This window comes from Hemicordylus capensis, chromosome 2 (assembly GCF_027244095.1).
Source record: "Hemicordylus capensis ecotype Gifberg chromosome 2, rHemCap1.1.pri, whole genome shotgun sequence".
Lineage (NCBI taxonomy): Eukaryota > Metazoa > Chordata > Lepidosauria > Squamata > Cordylidae > Hemicordylus > Hemicordylus capensis.
This window is the reverse complement of record NC_069658.1, coordinates 279,916,375-279,937,755: the sequence shown is the minus strand read 5'-3', so window position 1 is coordinate 279,937,755 and position 21,381 is coordinate 279,916,375. Positions and strand designations below refer to the sequence as shown.

Here is a 21,381-nt window from a genome sequence, read left to right as displayed (position 1 = left end):
TGATTTTAACATTGACGTTCGTTTGGTTTTTTGTTTGAACTGTCCTCCTAGCTGCCTGAATGGCCCAAGCAGCTGTGCCACTCAGAAACCTAGTTGGACAGCATTCCTTCTAGGTTGCACAGTACATGTACATGAACTGAAACATTCACATATTCTTCTCCTGTTTACCCCTACCTCCTTTTATTTACTTCCAATTTCTCTGACTGTAAGCCCCTTGGGGCAGGGACTGGAAAGCACCATGTAGATGGTTAGTACTATACTACATACATACACATACACACACAAACAAAGATCAGTGGAACTCAGTATTCACAATGAAGTTCCCCTCTGCTTTGCTGTGCATTTGTCTTACTTGGAAACAGAAATAATGGAAAGGTAGAAAGCGGTAGATAGATATTATTAGATCAGCTGTATAAAAAGGTTTCCATTAGCATATCACAGATGAGAAATGAAAGGATTTACATCCAATATAAATATGATAAAATTGTGCAGTTAACTTAAAGTAACATATCCATTTTAGAAGAGACACCAAGTTCTTAATGAAGGTAGAGGAAGACAGCTCTAATTTTTGTTTTATGCTTTAAACATATGCTTTATTATGTACAAAATTTATATTTTGTGTCTGAAAATACTTGTATTTTATATTGTAAGCTAAGCAATTTGTGCACAGCTTATTTACAGTAAACACTTTGATGCTTCTCTGTTCCAGTAAATCATCATTACAGATTTCTTCTATTATGAGCTGGTATAACCATTCTACCTAGACTTAACCTTTAACATGAAAACGAGTTTGCAATCCACTTACAGCACAGTAATCTCACAAATGTAAATACAGTGAAATGAAGATATATTTTATTAAAGATTGAAATTATAGATGATAGTGTGACTTAGTATGATGTAATATATAGTTCTTATATTTTATTTTTAATATATATCCCACTCAGTGTATGTCTTCATCTATGCTCAGTAGGTCCTGTTTTAGACTACTGACTGTAACATACTATAGAGTAGAGTAGGGATTCTCAACGTTGGGTCCACGGATGTTATTGGACTTCAACTCCCATAATCCCTATAGACTATACCCTATACTATAGACTAGAGCAGGGATTCTCAACGTTGGGTCCCCAGATGTTATTGGACTTCAACTCCCATAATCCCTAGACTCAGTGACCTTTGGTTGGGGATTATGGGAGTTGAAGTCCAATAACTTCTGGGGACCCAACGTTGAGAATCCCTGGACTAGAGTATGTACATTTACCAACAATTCAAGTATTCACACTCTGTTGACTTTGATTCTGCATTAGTCACTTGTTGGGTTATATATAAATCAGGCCTTCCTCCACACATTGGCCGTAGGGATGTGCAAACTGGCTCAATGTTCCGGGGTCGAACCGAACCACCCCCTGTTCGGTCCGACCCCAGACCGAACATCCCCCGACTGTTCAGGGGTTCGTGGCCTTTAAAAAAATACTTCCAAAAATGTTATATCACTTACCCCCTCTTGGGGAGTTGTTGGAGGCGGCAGGGGTATGTGTGTTCCACAGAGGCTCCCCCTCCTCCCACTGGCCTCAATGCAGCCCAAACCAGCTCTTCAGCCCGTTCAGGCCTTCCACCTCAGCACGATGGCCATTTTGGAGGCCGCCACACCTGCGCAAATGGCCTCTGAGAGGCCTGGAATGACCCAGGCTTCTCAGAGGCCAATTGCGCAGGTGCAGCGGCACCCAAAGTGGCCAAGGGGGTAGAGCCAGCTGAACTGGCCGGTTCAGGCTGCATTGAGGCTGGCGGGGGGGGGGGACCTCCACGGACCCCTCCGCCTCCTCCAACAACTCCACCACAGGGGGTAAGTGACATTAACAACAAAAAAAGTTTTTTTAAAAAGTCCGTGAACCCCCTTGGACCAAACCAAACCAGGGGGGTTCGAGGGTGTGCCAGACTGAACTAGCCTGGTCATTTTCAAGTCCGGTTTGGACTTGAACCAAACCAAGTCAGCTGGTTTCGTGCACATCCCTAATTGGCCAAGCTTCTTCAGTAATATGGAATGTCCATTAACATTCTGAAGAATTCAGCAGGAGGCTTTCCAGACATGGCTTTTATTTCAAATCCACTCTGGATAAGAGTGTGCAAGTCCACATATTAATTTTGTTTACTTCAAGGTCCCTGCAGTCTATCAGGGATGAGTACACACCTGACTCTGTTTTCCCCCAAATTACTGTTAAGAATTACTGTGCATTCTTGCTTGGCTCACATTATGTCAGGGGTAAAAGAATCCTCTGTTTGCAGCAGCTTTTTTTTTTTGGAAAAGCCATGCTTTCTGGTATTCCCCACTGCTTGTGTGGAGTGGCCATTGGCAGCCATTCAGCTTTTTTCAAAACACAGTGAAGGGGAGTTTGACAGCTGCGTGGTCTGCTCTCAGTGATTTGCAATTGCAAGTGCTGGGGGCAGGGGGACGCTGGGGGTGGGGGACATGGAGTTCAGTTTGGTTGCCAGCTATCATTACTTCCCATCTCCCAAGCACTGAGCAAAACGCCATCCGGATCTAACTGAAAGCCAAGTGAGGGGGCTGGAAAGGGGAAAAATGGCCCCCCTCCCTCCTCAGAGGATCCGCTGCCACTGCTGTGGAGCAAGAGGAGGAGGGAGGAGCATGCAGGATGCTGGTTCTGCATAAAGGGGGGGAAACAGCCCCCTCCCTCCTCAGAGGAGCCAATGCCACCACCATGGAGCAAGAGGAAGAGCATAGGAGCGTGCAGGATGCTGGTTCTGCATCACTAGGCAGTGTGTGATCACGGCGGGGGGGGGGCAGGTTGAATATGAGACCCCGGGGGAAATGCAAGTTTTCTGCAAAAGATTCAGTGGGGGAGCAGCTGCTTATTCCCACTAAAGTCTCTGAGCTCTAAATAATAGACCTTTGTCCAGACCGGATGCACGCCTATTCTGGCTGAATGAATGAATAAATAAATAAATTTGTTAATGGCTTAAACTAAATTGCCTGCTCTGTAGAAGTGCAGAAAAATAATCTTTAGGTCAAAGCAGGGCCAGCCCTACCATGAAGCAAGGTCAAGTGGGCCGCATCAGGCAGTACATGGGCCAGTTCTCAGGGGAACATAGCAATCCACCCAGCACTCTTCTCATGGATGATCTGCAGAGGAAGAAAGGAGAAATGGTATCAAAAAACTTTTCATTACCCTTTTTCTGTTAGGAACAAGGAGACATTTGAAATAAGGAGGCAATTGAGGAAGTGATTTTAACCGAGGGGGAGGGAAAGAAGGACAGGGCTCAATTACTGCTCTGAATCAGGCATTAAAATGTCTTGGACTCGGGGTGTATCTAGGGTAGGGCAGGAAGGGCACGTGCCCCGGGCACCACTTGAAGGGGGGGCGCCATTTTTAAAAATGAAAAAATGGGGGGGGGTGGCCACTGAAAACTAGGCTATGCCAGGCCTCACAGAAGCCATTTGAGCATGCATGGTGGCCATTTTGTTTTCGGTGGCCATTTTTAAAAAAATTATTTTTAAAAATGGCCACACATGCTCAAATGGTCCCTGTGAGGCCCTAGGTCTTGCCAGGCCTCACAGAAGCCATTTGAACATGTGTGGCAGCCTCCAAAATGGCCACCACGCCAATCTATGCAGGCCCAAACAGGCCTGAAAATCAGCCTGGGATGGGCTGCGGTGGTGAATTAAGAGGCTGGTGGGGGGAGGGAAAACTTTTGCAGACCCCACCCCCAGCCTTTAGGAAGCCCCTCAAAGGGGCTACAGGTAATCTTTTTTAAATTTAATATAATATAAGTCACTGTACACATATTCAGTTTGGCACTATGTACAGAGAATCAGGGCTTGTGAAGACTGAGATGAAGCTTATGAGCTAGGATTGTATTCATTTGCTCTTACTTTGCTTCTTGTGATAAGTGAGTTAAATGTGATGTCTTAATAATATGGCTATTAATGGTGAGTTTGTCTTTGAATCAGTGTGAAATCCTTAGTATTAAGGCCCACTGGGAGTTTCTTGCTCTCTTTCTCTCATTTTAACTGTCTTTCTGAAAGACTAGAATATATCCCAAGCAGTGACACAGTTTACTCTGCATATCCTTTAATTATTTTCAGAGTATCTGGGAAAAGCCAAATTCTCCATTTATTTTTAAAACTTATGTAATAGTAATGCTACAATGCATAGTAGAGAATTAGACAGGCACTTCTGTTTAGTTTTCCAAGTACACCTCTACATAGTATTTGGGTATTTCATGAGCCCCAGCATACTGAAATTTGTAGTTTCCCAGCATTTTTTTGGTTTGGCTAGGTCCACTGCTAAATAGTTTTTGAAATACTAAAAGATTAACGAGCTCGACTTGTATTTTTCAGCTGATATTATGGTAAAGTTATCTGAAAGATGGGTGTCAGATGTTTGGACAGGGGGCGCAATTTCAGTGCTTGCCCTAGGCGCTATTTTCCCTAGATATGCCTCTGCTTGGACTTGCTCTGAATCAAAATTTGCCTCAGCAGGCCAAACAACAAACTGCAGAACTCTGATTTCAATTTATTTATATGAGCATATTTTATTCTGCAGTTTGCACCTTGTGCATTTAAATGTATAACTTTAATGATATAACCATCCATTTTAATTTTACCTTTGAATTCATGCTTCTATACTATTTTTTAAAAGAGTTTCCTGTAACCTATACTCATCAGAAAGCCATTATTAAGTGAAAGGGAAACTGGAAAAATCCAGCTATCGTCCAAACGGAAAGCACAAGGTATATTTTTAGCTGCATTAAGCCAGCCATATGCAGTTCCACACACTTATGCAATTAAAACATAAAAAGTAATCCATAATATTCCAGAGGAACAAATCCAATTCTTAGTCACATACATTTTCATACAAGTCCATCAAAACCCATTCCAAAAATCTCTCAATCTCTTTGACAGCTAGAGTTCGAGTAAAAGACCGAGTCCCCTTAAATGCTTTTTGAGCTTCCAGAGAAGTTAAATCTAATTGTCCATAGCCTAGCACTGATCCACAAACACTGAAGTCATAGAAAATGCATTTTACCTTTATGAAAGATATACTATGCAAAGCTTAGTATGGCGCGCTGCGTGATCCAATCTGATTCCCCACCCCCACCAACAAATTCCAGCTGGAAAGAAAATTCACATTGGTGGCCCAGTGAGTAAGAAGAAAAGAAAAGAAAACTCTGCTCAAAAAATATATATTGGTGCCCATTCTGCTGACAATGGTATAACCTTTGTGTTAAGCAGGTGGAACTGTTCAGAATCATGAAAGCTATTTTAAAGGGGTAGAAAACAGGACAGAACTTGTATATTTTCAGAGGCTATGTCTCAAAATACAAGACAGGTATTTCTATGCAATTGATTTTCTAAACAGAGAGGTGCCAGAACGCACTTTTGCCAACACACACTCAGAAGCCCTCTAGTTTTGCTATACATGTCCCAGTGCTTGAATTTGGTTTGGAAAAGCACCTCCAGCAGTGATACCAGAGTGAAATTGAGGCAAAACCTACTTTTCCGTTGGCGGGGGGGGGGGCTGCATCTAGCCTGCAGAAGAGTCCTTGAGAACTGGTTCAGATGACATCTTGTAAAGGATGGATCCAGGGATCCTCTGCATATAGTGGCATGGGCTTTTCTCCACGCTGCAACCCCCAATAAAAAGTCCCTCATATAATTTCAAATAAATATTTCTCCCCATAAAATGGCAAGTATTGGAGAGTGTACAGTCTTTCAGACTGAGAAAAGGAATAACAAATATAAATATGACAAATATGTATATACCGCTTTTCAATAAAAGTTCCCAAAGCAGTTTACATAGATAGGAATAAATAAAAGGGGGGCTGCCGGTCCCCAAAGTGTTCACAATCTACAAAAGAGACATAAGATAGACACCTGCAACAAACACCGGAAGGAAGCTAAGCGGGGGGGGGGGGGGGTGGATAGGGCCAGTTGCTCTCCCCCTGCTAAATAAAGACAATCACCACTTTTAAAAGGTGTTTCTTTGCTCAGTTAGCTGGGAATAACCTCAAAGTTGTGGCCTGTGAGGTGGAAGTTCCTCTCTTTACTACATGTAGCCTATTCTTCATGCAGCCTTCAGGATCATATCACAAACACTTCAGTTCTGGCTCCCCTCAATAAGTTATTTACTTTACACCCTGTTTTTGCATGGCGGTAACCTTCCTGCAAGGTTACAGCTGCAATGGGCACCCTTTTACTCTTGTTTCATTTAATTATCTTAAATCCTTTTGCATGTGTCCAGGAATGAGCACAACTGCTAATGAAAAGTGTTTAGTGACATATAAAAGGCATATTTACCTCTTTCTAGCTCTTTCTGTTTCTCTAAGGAAGGTTTTTCACTCTAGAGCACAGCCTTAATGTGTATTACTTGGAGACAGCAGGTTTCACACAAGCCACTTTTTCTTGTTAACACCTATTTGGCCCCCAATCAAAGTCCCTATATTAGGTCATCATCTTAGCTCATTTTCTCTCACTTCTTTGATCATTTCCAGGTTTACATTTCAACTGCTTCCAGTGTCCATCCTAAGGACACTGACTTGGTCTGTCAATGGATTTAGGATTGAGCAAGTCAGCTGTTTTAAGTATTTGGGTATAGTTTTTCAACATGCTGGCAGTCGTAAGGCCCACTCTGAGTATGTGCTACAAAACACACGTAAGTCTACATCAGCCATTTTGGCTTTTTTTTTCTACTTAAGAGTGGACTGTTTCATTCCTGCTGCAATAAGGCTGTTTGAATCCAAAACCCTGGCTCAACTGTTATATGGTGCCCATATCCCAATTTTGCAGTACTAGAAGAGATACAATCCAAATCCCTGAGGACATTATTTCAAACACCTCATGGTGTCCCCAGTTTTGTTTTTCACCTGGAGGCTGGTCTTTCCAAGGTAGAATTCAAGATCTGGCTTTCTATCTTTAAGTTATAGCTCAAGCTAAATTTTTATCCTTTGGGGCTGGCTCCGCTGATCCTTGCAGATGAATTTATTTCCAAATGGGAACACTCATTTGAGCAGAATGACTTATAGGACTTATGACCTATCACCACAAGTACTAATAATGATTAGGAAGGTAAAAGGTAAAGTGTGCTGTCAAGTCGGTGTCAAGTCCTGGTGCCCACAGAGACCTGTGGTTTTCTTTTGGTAGAATACACGAGGGGTTTACCATTGCCTCTTTCCACGGAGTATGACAGTCTTTGAACTCGGGGAGCACTGCCGACATCCCACATAACCTTACCTTGCTCCTCTGCAATGCCAGGTCAGTCCAAAATAAATCAGAACTCATCCATGATTTAATCATAGATGAAGGGGCCGACCTGATGTGTATTACTGAGATTTGGTTGGGGGAGGCTAGTGGTCCAGTTTGGTCCCAGCTTCTCCCACCAGGATATTCTGTAGAGGAGCAGGTGAGGGGATGTGGGTAGGGATGTGGAGTGGCTGTGGTCTATAAGGATAACATCTCCCTTACCAGGGTCCCTGTTAGGGTATTGGATCATATCGAATGTGTGTACTTGAGTTTGGGGACCAGGAATAGATTGGGACTTCTGATGGTGTACCGATCGTCCCGCTGCCCAACAGAATCCTTTACTGAGCTCACGGACTTGCTCGTGGAACTTGCGTTGGAGTCTTCCAGACTTTTGGTGCTGGGGGACTTCAATGTTCATTTTGGGACCAATTTGTCCGGGGCAGCTCAGGAGTTCATAGCAGCCATGACGACTATGGTCCTATCCCAAGCGGTCTCTGGATCGATGCATATTGCAGGTCACACGCTTGATTTGGTCTTTTATTCTGCTCAGGGTGTTGTTCCAAGGGAGGGGACACCTACGATCTCCCCGTTGTCATGGACAGACCACCATCTGGTTAAAGTTGGAATTACAACCACTTTCCACTTTCGCAGGGGTGAGGGGCCTATTAGAATGGTCCGCCCGAAGAGGTTACTGGATCCGGTAGGATTCCAAGAAACCTTGGAGGGATTTAATGTTGGCTCTGCTGGTGATCCTGTTGATGCTCTGGTTGAGAACTGGAACAACTTGCTCACCAGGGCAGTAGACATGTTTGCTCCTAAGCGTCCCCTCCAACCTGCTTCAAAATTGGCCCCTTGGTATACAGAAGATCTACGTGGGCTGAAGAGGCAAGGTAGGCGACTGGAGCGCAAGTGGAGAAAAACTCGACTCAAATCCGAAAGATTATGACATGGAGCACATTTAAAGATCTATGCTCAGGCGATACGTGCGGCAAAGAAGCGGTTCTTTTCTGTCCGTAGTGCCTCTGCGAGTTCACGTCGGGTGGAGTTGTTCAGGGTTGTGAGGGGACTAGTATCTGCTCCCTCTCCCTTGAACCAGAATTTGGAAGCATCAGTTACCCGCTGTGGTGTGTTTAATGAATTTTTCACGGACAAAATCTCTCAGATTCCGGCCGACATAGATGGAGACTCCACAATTAATTTGATGTCTGAACTGGAGGTGTCCGACAACTCCTCTTATACTATTTGACTGGATCAATTTCAGTTTGTGACTCCTGATGATGTGGACAAGCTGCTTGGAGTGGTGAGGCCTACCTATCCTTGTCCAACATGGTTTGTTCTATCTAGCAGGGAGGCTGTTGTAGGCAGCCTGGTAGAAATCATAAATGCTTCTCTGAGGGAGGGCAGGATGCCTCCTTGTCTTAAGGAGGCAATTATTAGACCTCTTCTAAAGAAGCCTGCGTTAGATCCCTAAGAGTTGAGCAATTATAGGCCAGTTTCGGAGAGACCACATTACTCTTTTGTTGATGGAGTTACACTGGCTGCTAATAGGTTTCTGGGCAAAATACAAGGTGCTAGTTATAACTTATAAAGCCCTAAACAGCTTAGGCCCTGGGTATTTAAGAGAGTGTCTTCTTCGCTATGAGCCCCACCGGCTGTTGAGATCACTCGAGGAGGTCCGTCTCCAGTTGCCACCAACTCGTTTGGTGGCTACACAGAGATGGGCCTTCTCGGCTACTGCCCCGAGATTGTGGAATGCACTCCCTGCTGAGATACGATCCTCCCCATCTCTGGAAATTTTCAGAAAACACCTGAAAACACATCTCTTCAACCAGGCTTTCTCACCTTTTTAAAACTTGTTTTTAAATTGTTCTGATTATTTAATTGTTGTTTTATGATGTTTTTAATTGTTAATCATTGTTTTATGCTTTATAATTTTTGTTTTAATTATTAACTGATTTTAATGGTGTTTTAATGTAAACCGCCCTGAGCCTTTTGGAAGGGCGGTATAAATGTTTTAATAATAATAGCAGATGAAGTGATGCAACACTTATTAACTAACAAAAAGCTTCCAGTTGAACAGAAAGGAAATTGCCCGAACACCAAAGGCACAAAAGACCAGCTGCTGATTGACAAAATGATAGTAGAAAATTGCAAGAGAAGAAAAACAAATCTAAGAGTTGCATGGATTGACTACAAGAAAGCCTTCGATTCATTGCCTCACACATGGATACTAAAATGTTTAGAAACAACTGGTGTCAGCAAAAACATTCAGATATTTATAAAAAAAAGCAATGAGCATGTGGAATACCCAGTTAACAATCAATGGCGAGACACTTGGACAGGTTAGCATTAGAAGAGGCATTTTCCAAGGGGACTCACTATCCCCTCTGTTGTTTGTAATCGCCACGACCCCACTTTCACAAATACTAAACAAAACAGGCCTCAGATACCAAACATCTAAAACATCAAGTAAAATCAACCATCTGCTGTACATGGACAATCTGAAGTTGTATGGAAAGTCCCAGTCAGAAATCGAATCACTGCTATACACTGTCCGTATATTCAGTAGCGATATAGCAATGGAGTTTGGACTAGACAAGTGTGCTGCATTAATAATGAACAGAGGAAAAATAAGAAAAACAGAAGGAATAGAACTGCCCAATGGAAGCAAGATCAAGAACCTGGAAGAGAAAGAACACTACAAATACTTGGGCATTCTCCAGGCTGATAACATTGCACACACTGAAGTTAAGAAAAATAGGAAGTGAATACATCAGGAGAGTTAGAAAAATCCTCAAGTCCAAACTCAATGGCGGGAACACCATACAAGCCATAAACACCTGGGCTATACCTGTTATCAGATACACTGCAGGTATAATAGACTGGACCCAGGCAGAGCTAGAGACGCTAGATCATAAGACCAGGAAAATCATGACCATCAATCATGCTCTGCACCCCCGCAGTGATGTAGATAGGCTCTACCCCCCTCGCAGCTCAGGTGGAAGAGGAATGCTACAAGTCCATCAAACAGTAGAGGAGGAGAAAAGAGGCCTTGAAGAATATATCAAAGACAGTGAAGAAGATGCACTTAAAATAGTCAAGAACGAGAAACTATTCAACGCCAATGAAACAAAGCAGGCCTACAAGAAAGAACAAGTCAGGAACCGAGCAGAAAAATGGAGAAATAAGCCCCTGCATGGTCAATATTTGCACAATATAAGTGGGAAATCAGACATCACCAAGACCTGGCAATGGCTTAAGAATGGCAACTTGAAGAAAGAAACAGAGAGTTTAATACTGGGTGCAGAAGAACAGGCTCTAAGAACAAATGCAATAAGAGCAAAAGTAGAAAAGTCAACAACAAACAGCAAGTGCCGCCTTTGTAAAGAAGCAGATGAAACTGTGGACCACCTAATCAGCTGTTATCAAAAGATCACACAGACTGACCACAAACAAAGGCATGACAAAGTAGCAGGGATGATACACTGGAACATCTGCCAAAAATACAAGCTACCTGTAGCCAAACATTGGTGGGACCATAAAATTGAAAAAGTTGAAGAAAATGAAGATGTAAAAATATTATGGGACTTCCGACTACAAACAGACAAACATCTGCCACACAATACACCAGATATAACTGTAGTCGAGAAGAAAGAAAAACAAGTCAAAATAATTGACATAGCAATACCAGGGGATAGCAGAATAGAAGAAAAAGAAATTTTAAAAATCACAAAATACAAAGATCTACAAATTAAAATTGAAAGGCTGTGGCAGAAAAAGACCCAATAATCCCAGTGGTAATTGGCGCCCTGGGTGCAGTTCCAAAAGACCTTGAAGAGCACCTCAACACCATAGGGACCATAGAAATCACCATCAGCCAATTACAAAAAGCAGCTTTACTGGGAACAGCCTATATTCTGCGACGATATCTATAACAACAGCAACAACATTGACAATAAAATTCTGGCATCCCAAGTCCTTGGGAAGGACTCGATGTCTGGATAAAACAAACCAGTCAATAACACCTGTCTGACTGTGTAAACAAGAAATAATGAGATGATGCCTTCCAGCATCTTCCTATATCACTGCTGCCAGATATAGTACCAGTGGGGATTCGAACCTGCAGCCTTCTGCTTGCTTAATGCAATATACTCTCTTCTCTTCTCCCTACCTCCTGCCATCTTTCCACCTTTGATTCACCTTAGGCTAGGGTCTGACCAACATTTAGGTGACAATATGCACTAACTGAAGGCCAGTGCTTTAGGAGGGCACAATATTCAGACCTAATTTTGACTGACAGCATGAGCTAATAAACTTTTCTCTAGGCCATGGGTAGGTGAGGTGAGGCTCTCCAGATGTTGTTGAACTACAACTTCCATCACCCTCAACCACAATTCATTTCAGCTGGGGTTATGGGAGTTGCACTTCAGCAACATCTGGAGAGCTGCCCATTGCTTACCCCTTGTCTAGGCAATATTGTATCAGACTGCAGGTGTATATGTAATGCTCATCTACACACACACACACACACACACACACACACACACACACACACACACACACTTCTACATATAGACAATTGGATATCAGTAAGAAGACTTCTATCCCAATCTTCTCCTGGTGATGCCAGTTTCCTAAGTGTAATTTTCATGAAAGAGTATCCCATCATAGAGGCCCCGGTCTTCAATCTGAGGTGGTATATTCCAGGTTTACCATTCCATCTCAAATTTGTGAGAATTAGGCCACAGCTGGCAGCAACCACATACTCCGTAATTTGCCAAAAACTTTGTTTCAGGTCTTCAACAGCTACCACTGAGGTTTGCTGAAATCATTAGCCTGCATTAAGAAACCTATCATTACAGCAATATTTTCTAGTAATTAACTCCAGAGTCTAGGACCATTTGCCCCTCCCACTGAACAAAGCCATTTCCATCAAAATGACCTTTGTCCTATGGAGCTGAGTTTTGCCCCTATAAAATGAAGTGTAAAGTTTAAAGACCGGCTGCTCTCCAGTGCTTGCTATTATAGGCAGCCGTCTCAGCAAGTGAATTGCCAGATGCTACAACCTACATAGGCCCACAAAAACTGTAAAATGAGTGTTTCAAAAATGGAAAACAGGTAAAAGACCTCTATTAGTTTTGCCAGACATCTTTGTTTTTACTTACATCTCAGCCAGTCATTTGGATGACAGCACTGAACTGTTATGTTCTGTATATGATGAGAACTGAAAGCGTCTCACCATTTTAACCCCTAGCATCTTCTCACAGGGATAGCTAGTATCAACAACATGCCCGGTGCATGGAAATTACATACTCTCTTTCTAGATTTATCTAGGAGTGGCCCAAAGCCTTTGGCATCAGAGATGAGGCACCAAATGCTACCTTGCCAGGGCATATGCCCCCCTCCACCCCACCATGTTGTGCTTCCCCTCACTTTCTCTCTTCCCCATCCTGCCCCTTTTCTTCTCCTCCCCACTGGGGCACATCCCCCCTCTTTCCCCCCCCTCCACTTCCTCCCCCAAAAGGAGGGGGAGACAAGGAGCAATTTTAATAGGTGCCATCATGGACAGGTGGTGCCTGCATGGAGTGCACCTTAGTGGGCTAGTGGGGGGAGAGAGGAGAGGTGGCAACAGCAGGCAGGTGAGGTGATGCCTAAAGTCCCAACCCTTCTGTCTGCGGCAACCACCTCAACTCACCCCATGGAAGGGCAAAGTATCCTGACAGTATCGAAGTGAACCAGGAAAGACTCTTTGTTTACTGAAACAAAGCTAGACTGAAAAATTAAAATTATTTGTAACAAAGAATTGTAGATAGTTCTGGAGGAGAAAAAGAAATAGTATGTAGCATTTCATTGCTCCTGATTTTGAAGACTGCCAGTGGAGAAAACATGGTTTGTGAATTTTTTAAAAATCCTCAGGGTGCTGTCGCATAAGATTGGCAGAAACCCCCTTCTGTCAACTGAACTCAAGTTAGGTCCCCATCATGCCATGCTGGGTGGTACTAAGAGAGCTGCTCTAGAGGACTGGGCATTATGGGTTCAAGATCTGCCTTCTCCTCTTTTGCTTCCAACATGGGTATTGCAGGTGCCCATGGGTTTGGCCTTGGTGTTATTGTTCCCCCTGCTGGGTTCAAACTTGGCTTGCCTGGTTTCCATTCTGTGAGTTATCAGCATTCCTCCCTACCTGAACAGTTCAGTCAAGGTTTCTCTTGAAATGCATCTCATTTTCTTTTCCTGGCAAAAAGGTACTTTCCTTCAGATAGGTGCTGCTCCCACAGAGGAACCTGAATATTTGTCTTGGCGACCCAGTGTGTTTATTTTACATGCCTCCTCCACACCATGGGAGCTATCCTTACCTTTATTCTTTGTGGTCAAAAGTGTGGTTATGAGCACACTGGCTGACATCCAGACTAACAAAGCACATGTGCAACTAATGCATACCACATGCTTCGAAGAAAGGGTGATTTTTATCTCTCTTCATCCTTCTGAAGCTAACTATAGATTCTGAAAATATGACACTGAAGGTTGCGCAACCCTCAAGAACATATTTTGGGGGATCACAGTCAGCTTCATAGGGAAAGGGAGATTGACAGAAATTGCCCTTTCCACCAGCACACGGACAACAGTGCTGCACGCGCACTTCGTTAGTCTGGATGTCAGCCAGTGTGTCTGTATGAGGGGGGCGAGGTTAGTATAAGGTGATCTAATACACACACCCCAACATGCTGATGCCCTCCAGTTCTCTCATTCCAGCCTCTTGCTATCTGTGCTATAACAGCTATTGTGGCATGCTTGTACGAGATGACTTCCATGTGTTGTGTATGTGGTAGTATGCTGACAGAATAGGGATATGTCCCGTTCACCATGAGTGGATTGAGTTCTTCTGTGGGAGTGGATTGAGTCCATACATGGGGGTGTCCCTGGCATTCCACTCTGCTGTGTACTGGTGGTGTTGCCATGGATACTAGTGGGATGACTGGCAAGGTTGCACCTTTCAAGGGAAGGGAGGTTCTCAGCTATTGTTTTCTCCTCCCATCTTGTGCTGGAGTGGTATAGGATCCCTACTCTGCTCTATCAACATTACACCAGCATAGCAACAGTGTCAACATAATTTCACTATAGGATTACTCTGCCCATCTGTTTTTCTTGGTAGAGCTTTTTCACAGTGTATACCAAATTCCAGTTGCCTGGAGGTGACAAACATATAAAGTTATCAAAATTCATGGATATGCTAGCACATGTTGAAGTGCCATAATTGCCGATGGCTGCTTGGCATCTGACCACTATTTGTCCAGAGATGCACACTTTACGTGTCTGTGGCAGCAAACATGGGTGCTCCAGATCCTTCTCTGAACATTAGATCTGAGCACCTAGTTCATTAAGAGTTATATGAGTTGTACATAACTGGCAATAGCCATGGGACATCAGAGAATTCTGCACATATAAATCAATGTGAATAGTATTGAATATTTTTATGCTCCTCGCTGTTCCCATTCATTTCAGTTGAGCCTGCCCACAGAACACCCCAGTGGATTTTCCCCATGGCTCTTTAGGCAAATTATAATAGCTAAACAGGGGGGCTTTTTTGCTGGTGGAAATACTCTGTTCTTTACTAGATGTTGAAGTCCAAACTTTCCTTGTCAATATGACCTCTCTCCTATGCACACTAAAATGTATAGACGGGCAGTGTTGACACCTCTCTAAGTTGTCAAAATATGATAGGCTGCCAGAGCATTAATAACATATGCTAGATCCTCAAAGCATTCATCTTAAGAAAAGCATAAACATGTCACCGCTATGCCAAGTGCTGGCCATACCAATACTTTGACATATAGTCTGTTCTTCACTGATTGCTGAAATACAAGACAGCTCATAGATTTATGCTGATATTGCAACAATGGGAAAAGGTGAAGCTTACTGTATTCTCTCTGAAGCAGGCAGTCAGGGGCATGTCTCCATAAGAGTATTTCCAGGAAGCTCAGAAAGTGCTTTTCTGCTGGTGCCGTTAGACAACGCTAAAAATGAAACATAGACTTTCGCTTTCACCATCCTTCTCAGTAGAAAATTACATAGGATAATCCCCATAACAGCCAACCCATCTTCCATCTCAAGCCATCCTGGAGTCATTAAATCATATGAAGTCTTTAAATCAAGAGTGGGGAATCCTTTTTAAAAACTAAGGAAAGCTGTAATTCATCCAGAAATTATGGCTTACCTCAGGAATGATTGAATGCAATGTGCAAGGCAGTATTTTGCTTGAATCCCAATTTAATGATGTTAAACTGGTCCAGTGCAATGAACAGGAAAAGGATCTGGTCAAAAGAATGGAACAAGTCAATCAGGATCTTTGAGGGCTAAAGTAATCATTGGATAGTAGAGTGCCAAGTGCATCTTATTCATCAGACTTTGACTGTCACTCTTCAACAGGACCAATTCAAATGTTGATGGTCACTATATGGAGGCTATTGGAAACATGCCTAGGTATGACCCCTACACAGGGAACTTGACATGCTGCCCACCACAGCCCCAAGATCCTTTTTCTGGTCAGTCACTGCCAGTAAAGACCCCATCAATGTATATGTTAAGTTGGGATTTTTTTGCCTCAATGTGCATCACTTTACACTTACTTATACAGAACTGCATTTGCCATTTTAGACATAGGAACATAGGAAGCTGCCATGTAGTGAGTCAGGCCATTGGTCTATCTAGCTCAGTATTGTCTCCACAGACTGGCAGCGGCTTCTCCAAGGCAGGAATCTCTCTCAGCCCTATCTTGGAGAAGCCAAAGAGGGAACTTGAAACCTTCTGCTCTCCACAGAGCAGCTCAATCCCCTGAGGGGAATATCTTACAGTGCTCACCCATCTAGTCTCCCATTCATATGCAGCCAGGGTGGACCCTCCTTAGCTAAGTCATGCTTGCTGCCACAAGACCAGCTCTCCACTTAGCTCATTCACTTAGGTAGGAGAGATACTTTTGGAGCTCTTCACAGTCCTTTTTTGTTTTTAACACCCTGAATAATTTGGTTCCATTAGCAAAACTGGCCACTTCACTGCTCACCCCTAAATCCAGATCGTTTATGAGCAAGTGTGTACCAGAGGGGCAGGGTATAAATATTTTTTAAAAAATAAACTATAAAATAAAGATGTTTTATATTAGGTGGTTTAGAAATCCAATAAATAAGTATAAATATTATAATGATGATGAAAATAAAATAAAATAAAATAAAATAAAAATAAAAATAATAATAATAATAATAGGTTAAAGAGCACCAGTCCCAATAGAGATCCTTGGGGGACCCCACTTTGCATATCCCTCCACTAAGGAAGGTTTCTATTTATTCTGCTCTCTGCTTTCTGTTCTTTAATCCTAAGGAGGATTTCTGTTACCAGTCCAAAAGAGGACCTGTTTCCTTTATCCCATGCAACTTACATCTGGAAGATGCAGCAGTGCCTGTAGTGCACAAAAAGGCCACAAAATGCTATGGTATGTTAGCCACTGAATATGGATATTCTTCTACTATGCTTTGGAGCAATTGAAATGTATAAAAGATATTCAAGGAGCTTTCAAATTTTAGGGCTCCCATGTTTTGCTCCTATCTGGTGGAAGTGATTTTACCAACTTTGGTGCTCCAAATTAAACAAAATATGCATAGAAAACTAAATAGTGTGAGAAGCCTCTACTTCTGCATTTAGCCCCAGCTTACTGCTCAGAGATTCCACAGCTTGTGAGTTGGAAGGGAAAGGTTTCAATAGCTGACATTTTAACTGAAACCACTCGTTATCAGTTGTCCTTCCCACATCCTTTGCAAAGTCTCTCTGTAAGTTTTAATAAGAACTTCTAAGGGCTATTATAAAATAAGTCTGGTAACTCTACCGGAGTACACAGACTCTAGGCTGGTACTTGGACTCCTTGTGATGGAATAAAAGCATTACTGTGTCATTAAATATAAGGTTTGGGTCTCTCCTCTCCCCGCTGGACCACCATTCTGTTGCACTGATGCAGGTGGAACTATAAAATCTCTCACATATGAGTCAGAGAACCAAGGTTGGCAAGAGTAAGGGCATAACTTTAAAAATAGAGCCGTAATTAAACGAAGTAACAACTGGAGGAAAAATACCCTGCTTTTTCCAGTAACTAATCCAATAGTTATTGCTTGAAATTAATTACAAATATTTTACCTGGACCCCTATCATAAATGCACTAAAGAAAAAAAAGTTTTCAAAGAAACACAGTTGGCAGGAAAGTATCTGAAACTGCCCTAGCACTACCAAAAAGCCCATTATATAAGCCTCTTCTTGTATACGGCCCAAATAAATAGTGTTGCTGTAGGAGTTTCCTCTCAGGGACTGAATTGTTTAATTTGCCTGACATATGTATGTAATATGTTTCTACACCAGGTTTTTAAAAAAAGAAAATCAAGAAAATGAAGAACCTCATCACTCAATTATTTTTGGAGCATAAGTAACTTGCAAGGCACAGAGAAGGTGGCTGTGTGGTGATATGGGAGGGGTGAATGGGCCTCCAATCTACAGTATATAATTAATTCTCTTGGGACATGCGTGCCCAGGATTTGGCGGCAGAACTCTCGCGAGGCGCGACATGCTGCGAGAGTTCAGGATCGGGACTGAGGGAAACGTCAGTTGGGGGTTGGAGGAACCTGGAGGAGGAGGAGGAGGCCAAGGGGGTGCCGCTCTGGTGGCTGGGGGCAGCTAGCAACCAAGGCGTGTCAAGAGGAGAAGAGGCTGTGGGCGGCTGAGCCGCGCCACTGAGAGGAGCCCGGCTGGGCAAGCTGCGGTGGCGGTGGGCTCCCGAAAATGGCCAGCAGAGGCTGGCACAGCAACTGGGGTTGTTATGGCAGCCATGGGGGCTTGGAGGAGGGAAAGTAGTGGAGGAGGCGGTGGGCCCTGGCAAAGGAGGCGGCCAGTGGGCGAAAATGACAGGGAATAGATTGGGGCGGAAGGGAGGGGGGAAGCGGCGAGGAGAGACCAGGGGCACAGATGCTGTTCAGCTAGTTCCTCCTAATGCCCTAAGCATGATGCTTGCATGTGTAAGTGGAGAGAGGAGGAAATAGAACACTATTGAGTCCTGATAGAAACACTATTTATTCCAAGTCTCCACACAACCACCACAACAAAAACAACAATCGTAACAGTGGCACAGTCCACTCACTCTAGTGCCTCAGTGGATTGTGCCACTATCATCATCATCATCATCATCATCATCATCTGTGCCTTAAAAAATATTTCTGCATTCAGCAAAAACCACAACTTTTACATACAGCAAATATCAAAAGGAAGCCTCAGAGGCATGGTGCCTCTAAATATCAGTTGCAGGGGAGTAACAGCAGGAGAGAGGGCATGCCCTCAACTCTTGCCTGTGGCTTCCAGCGGCATCTGGTGGGCCACTGTGTGTGAAACAGGATGCTGGACTAGACAGACCTTGGGTGTGATCCAGCAGGGCTATTCTTATGTTCTTATGTTAAGTCCAAGAGATTTTGTGCAGGGGCATAGCAAGGTTGGAGTGGGCCCAGAGACAAGATTTTAAAATGCCCCCCCCCCCCCCCCCCGCCGAAGCTCAGCTCATGAATTAAAGAAATCTTAAATGAGGCTGAATAGTGGTAACAAAAAGCATAGTGAAAATAAATAAATAAATAAATAATCACAATAGAACATGATCTTAAATTATTTTTTTAAAGGTTTTGTAAATTGTGGACGATGCAAGTCATTTAATGGTACTAGAGAAAGACATGCTGTTCTGGTAGCTCCAGGTCTTAACACTCACATCAGTTTCGGAGGATGACTACAACTGAAGGAACCCCAGGCAGGTGCGCAGCTGGGGGAGTCAGTCATGTGACTTGCCTCTGATGGCCCCCCCAAAAGGCAGTGGGCCCCCAGACAACTGTCTCCCCTTGCCCTATTATAGTTACAGCCCTGGTTTTGTGCACAGGCTCTTTCAAAGTTTTGTGATAATTACAGTTTAATTAATGAGGAATTCAATGAACATGATGAGAGCAGATCTTTCTCACCTTAACATTTACTAAATTACTTTGACCAAAATCACCTGCCACAGCCAAGCTCTGTTTATATTTCATCCTGCCATTCTGCCCACAAAGAAAGTGCAAGCATGTTTTGACTTGGAATCTTTTTCAACAATGCATTCTGTAACAGATACAAATCACAAGGGGCCAATCACTTTCAAAATATATCTGCTTCAGTATAATTATGGGGGAAAAAATCCTTCTGACCCATCAGTGCAAACACACCACATTCAGGGATTTGAGGAAATTAGAAAGGGAACTTTAAGAAAATGGAGAACAGCTGGCTACTTGCTCTCCACCACCCCTTACAGCTTCCTGCTGGGACTGCATATGTCCCAAAATGGCATCTGCGCATGTTCGCACATATGCTCACCATGGTGTTGCTGGCCACGCAAATTGTACCCACACGTGTGGATGCCATGTGCATATTGATGGCATGTTGGGCTTTTTGAAACATGCGCCGCCCCAGCAGGAAGCTGGAATGGGTGGTGGAGAGCAGGTAAAATGGAGAAGCCTCTCCATTTTATTAATTTCCTTAAAAGGAAAATAATTTCCTTGGAAGTGCTCAAACCGCACTTGAAATCGTGGTTCAGGCACATCCCTACAAAGAAATGTTGCTCTTCCCATTAGAATCCAACTTTGGCCTAGCTCTCCCTGAGTTGGTTAGTAAACCTATGTCTGGCTGAACCACTTCAGAAGACTACTGGTGGGGGCTGACATGACTGAGTGCTCTCCATTTAGAAAATTAGATGTTAGGAAAGGGCATTCTAGCAGACGTGCTTGTACAGCGAATTGTGTAGAGAAGCACTCTGTCACTTGCAGTTTGAAGAAGTACAGCCCAAATGAAGCAGCTGATATACTCACTGTGCACATGTGCAGCCAAAAAAAGCACTGCACATTGCTAGTGTCCATACTTCGGAAGTGTGGATGCTTGTACAGGAGGGCAATTTTCACTCATCCCACCTCCCCCCTGGAAGTGCTCCATGCAACCAGAAGTAGGTCCCTGGGGGTTGTGGAGCCCTCAGGAACCTACTTCTGGGTAGCATGGAGCACCTCTGGAAGGGAAGTGGAATTAAAAAGTCCCCCCACCCCCTCAAGCATCTACACTTCAGAAGCATAGCCACATTTCAGAAGTACTGTGCACATGCTTTTTGGTGGGTACACATGCACACTCTTAGTGAGAAAGTCAACAAAGCTTATGATTTCTATGAGAATTGGATCCATTTGTTATCATGTGGATGCAGGCAATGACTCCTCAAGGGTCTATTTCCTTGCTTAGACACACAACAGATCTGACTAAGATTTTCTAAAAGTTCCCAATTTGTTGTTGAATTCCCGTGAAATAATGGAATGAATACCATGAATACCTTACAATAAAGGCTGCATTTGCACGTAACATGGATCTGACAGCCACGGACAGCCATTGCAGCCAATCAAAACAGATAGTGGAGCTTCCTTCTGTCAACTCCAGTCTCGGAGAAGGCTGCATCCAGCTCAGCATTCATATGTAACGACCCCAAACTCAAAACTCAGGTAGGAGCAGCAAAACTCACAACCTGGGGGTTCATATTGGTGTTTGGGGATGGAACCCTCAAGTTGCTTTTTGAATGGGACAGAGGTTCCATGCATTCGGACATACAAGAAATCCAACCTCTTCCCCATTTAACTCCAGTTTCTCGTTATGTGTGAATGTGGCCAAGTGATGGATGATCTACAAGGGCATATGAGCAGCCGCCTTGTTGAAACGAAGCAGCTTTGGGACTGGTCAATGCCTGGAGAGGAGACTGCCTGGGAACCCTGAAAGACCTTGAATTCCACCACAGAACAAAAGTGGGGTATAAATGTAACAAATAATTAAATGTAAGTGTATTTGTGAATCAACCCCCATTTTCAGTCATTTTTTAAACTATAGTTCTTCATTCTCCTGACAGAAAGTGCAATTTGTTGCAAAGCATTCATTTCAATTCCCCTTAATAAGATGGATATTACATGGGATTTTATTTACGGAAGTTTACTGCTTGAAGTAATGAGGGGTGAAATAAAAATCTATTGACTGTAACTCATGAACAATATGAGTGCAGCCATTTTTAT

General features: G+C 43.3%; 1 long non-coding RNA gene across 2 annotated transcripts; it reads right to left on the bottom strand.

The window, feature by feature from the left end:
- Positions 1-1,167: 1,167 nt before the first annotated feature.
- Positions 1,168-19,388, bottom strand: LOC128345693 (uncharacterized). Of its 2 annotated transcripts, XR_008316587.1 has the most exons (4): positions 19,314-19,388; positions 15,468-15,564; positions 15,171-15,267; positions 1,168-3,136 (listed from the first exon to the last, which is right to left on the bottom strand). It is a non-coding gene; the product is annotated as an uncharacterized LOC128345693 (long non-coding RNA). The 2 variants fall into 2 exon arrangements; XR_008316588.1 differs by lacking the exon at positions 15,468-15,564 and having other exon boundaries at positions 19,279-19,357.
- Between the last annotated feature and the right edge of the window lie 1,993 nt (positions 19,389-21,381).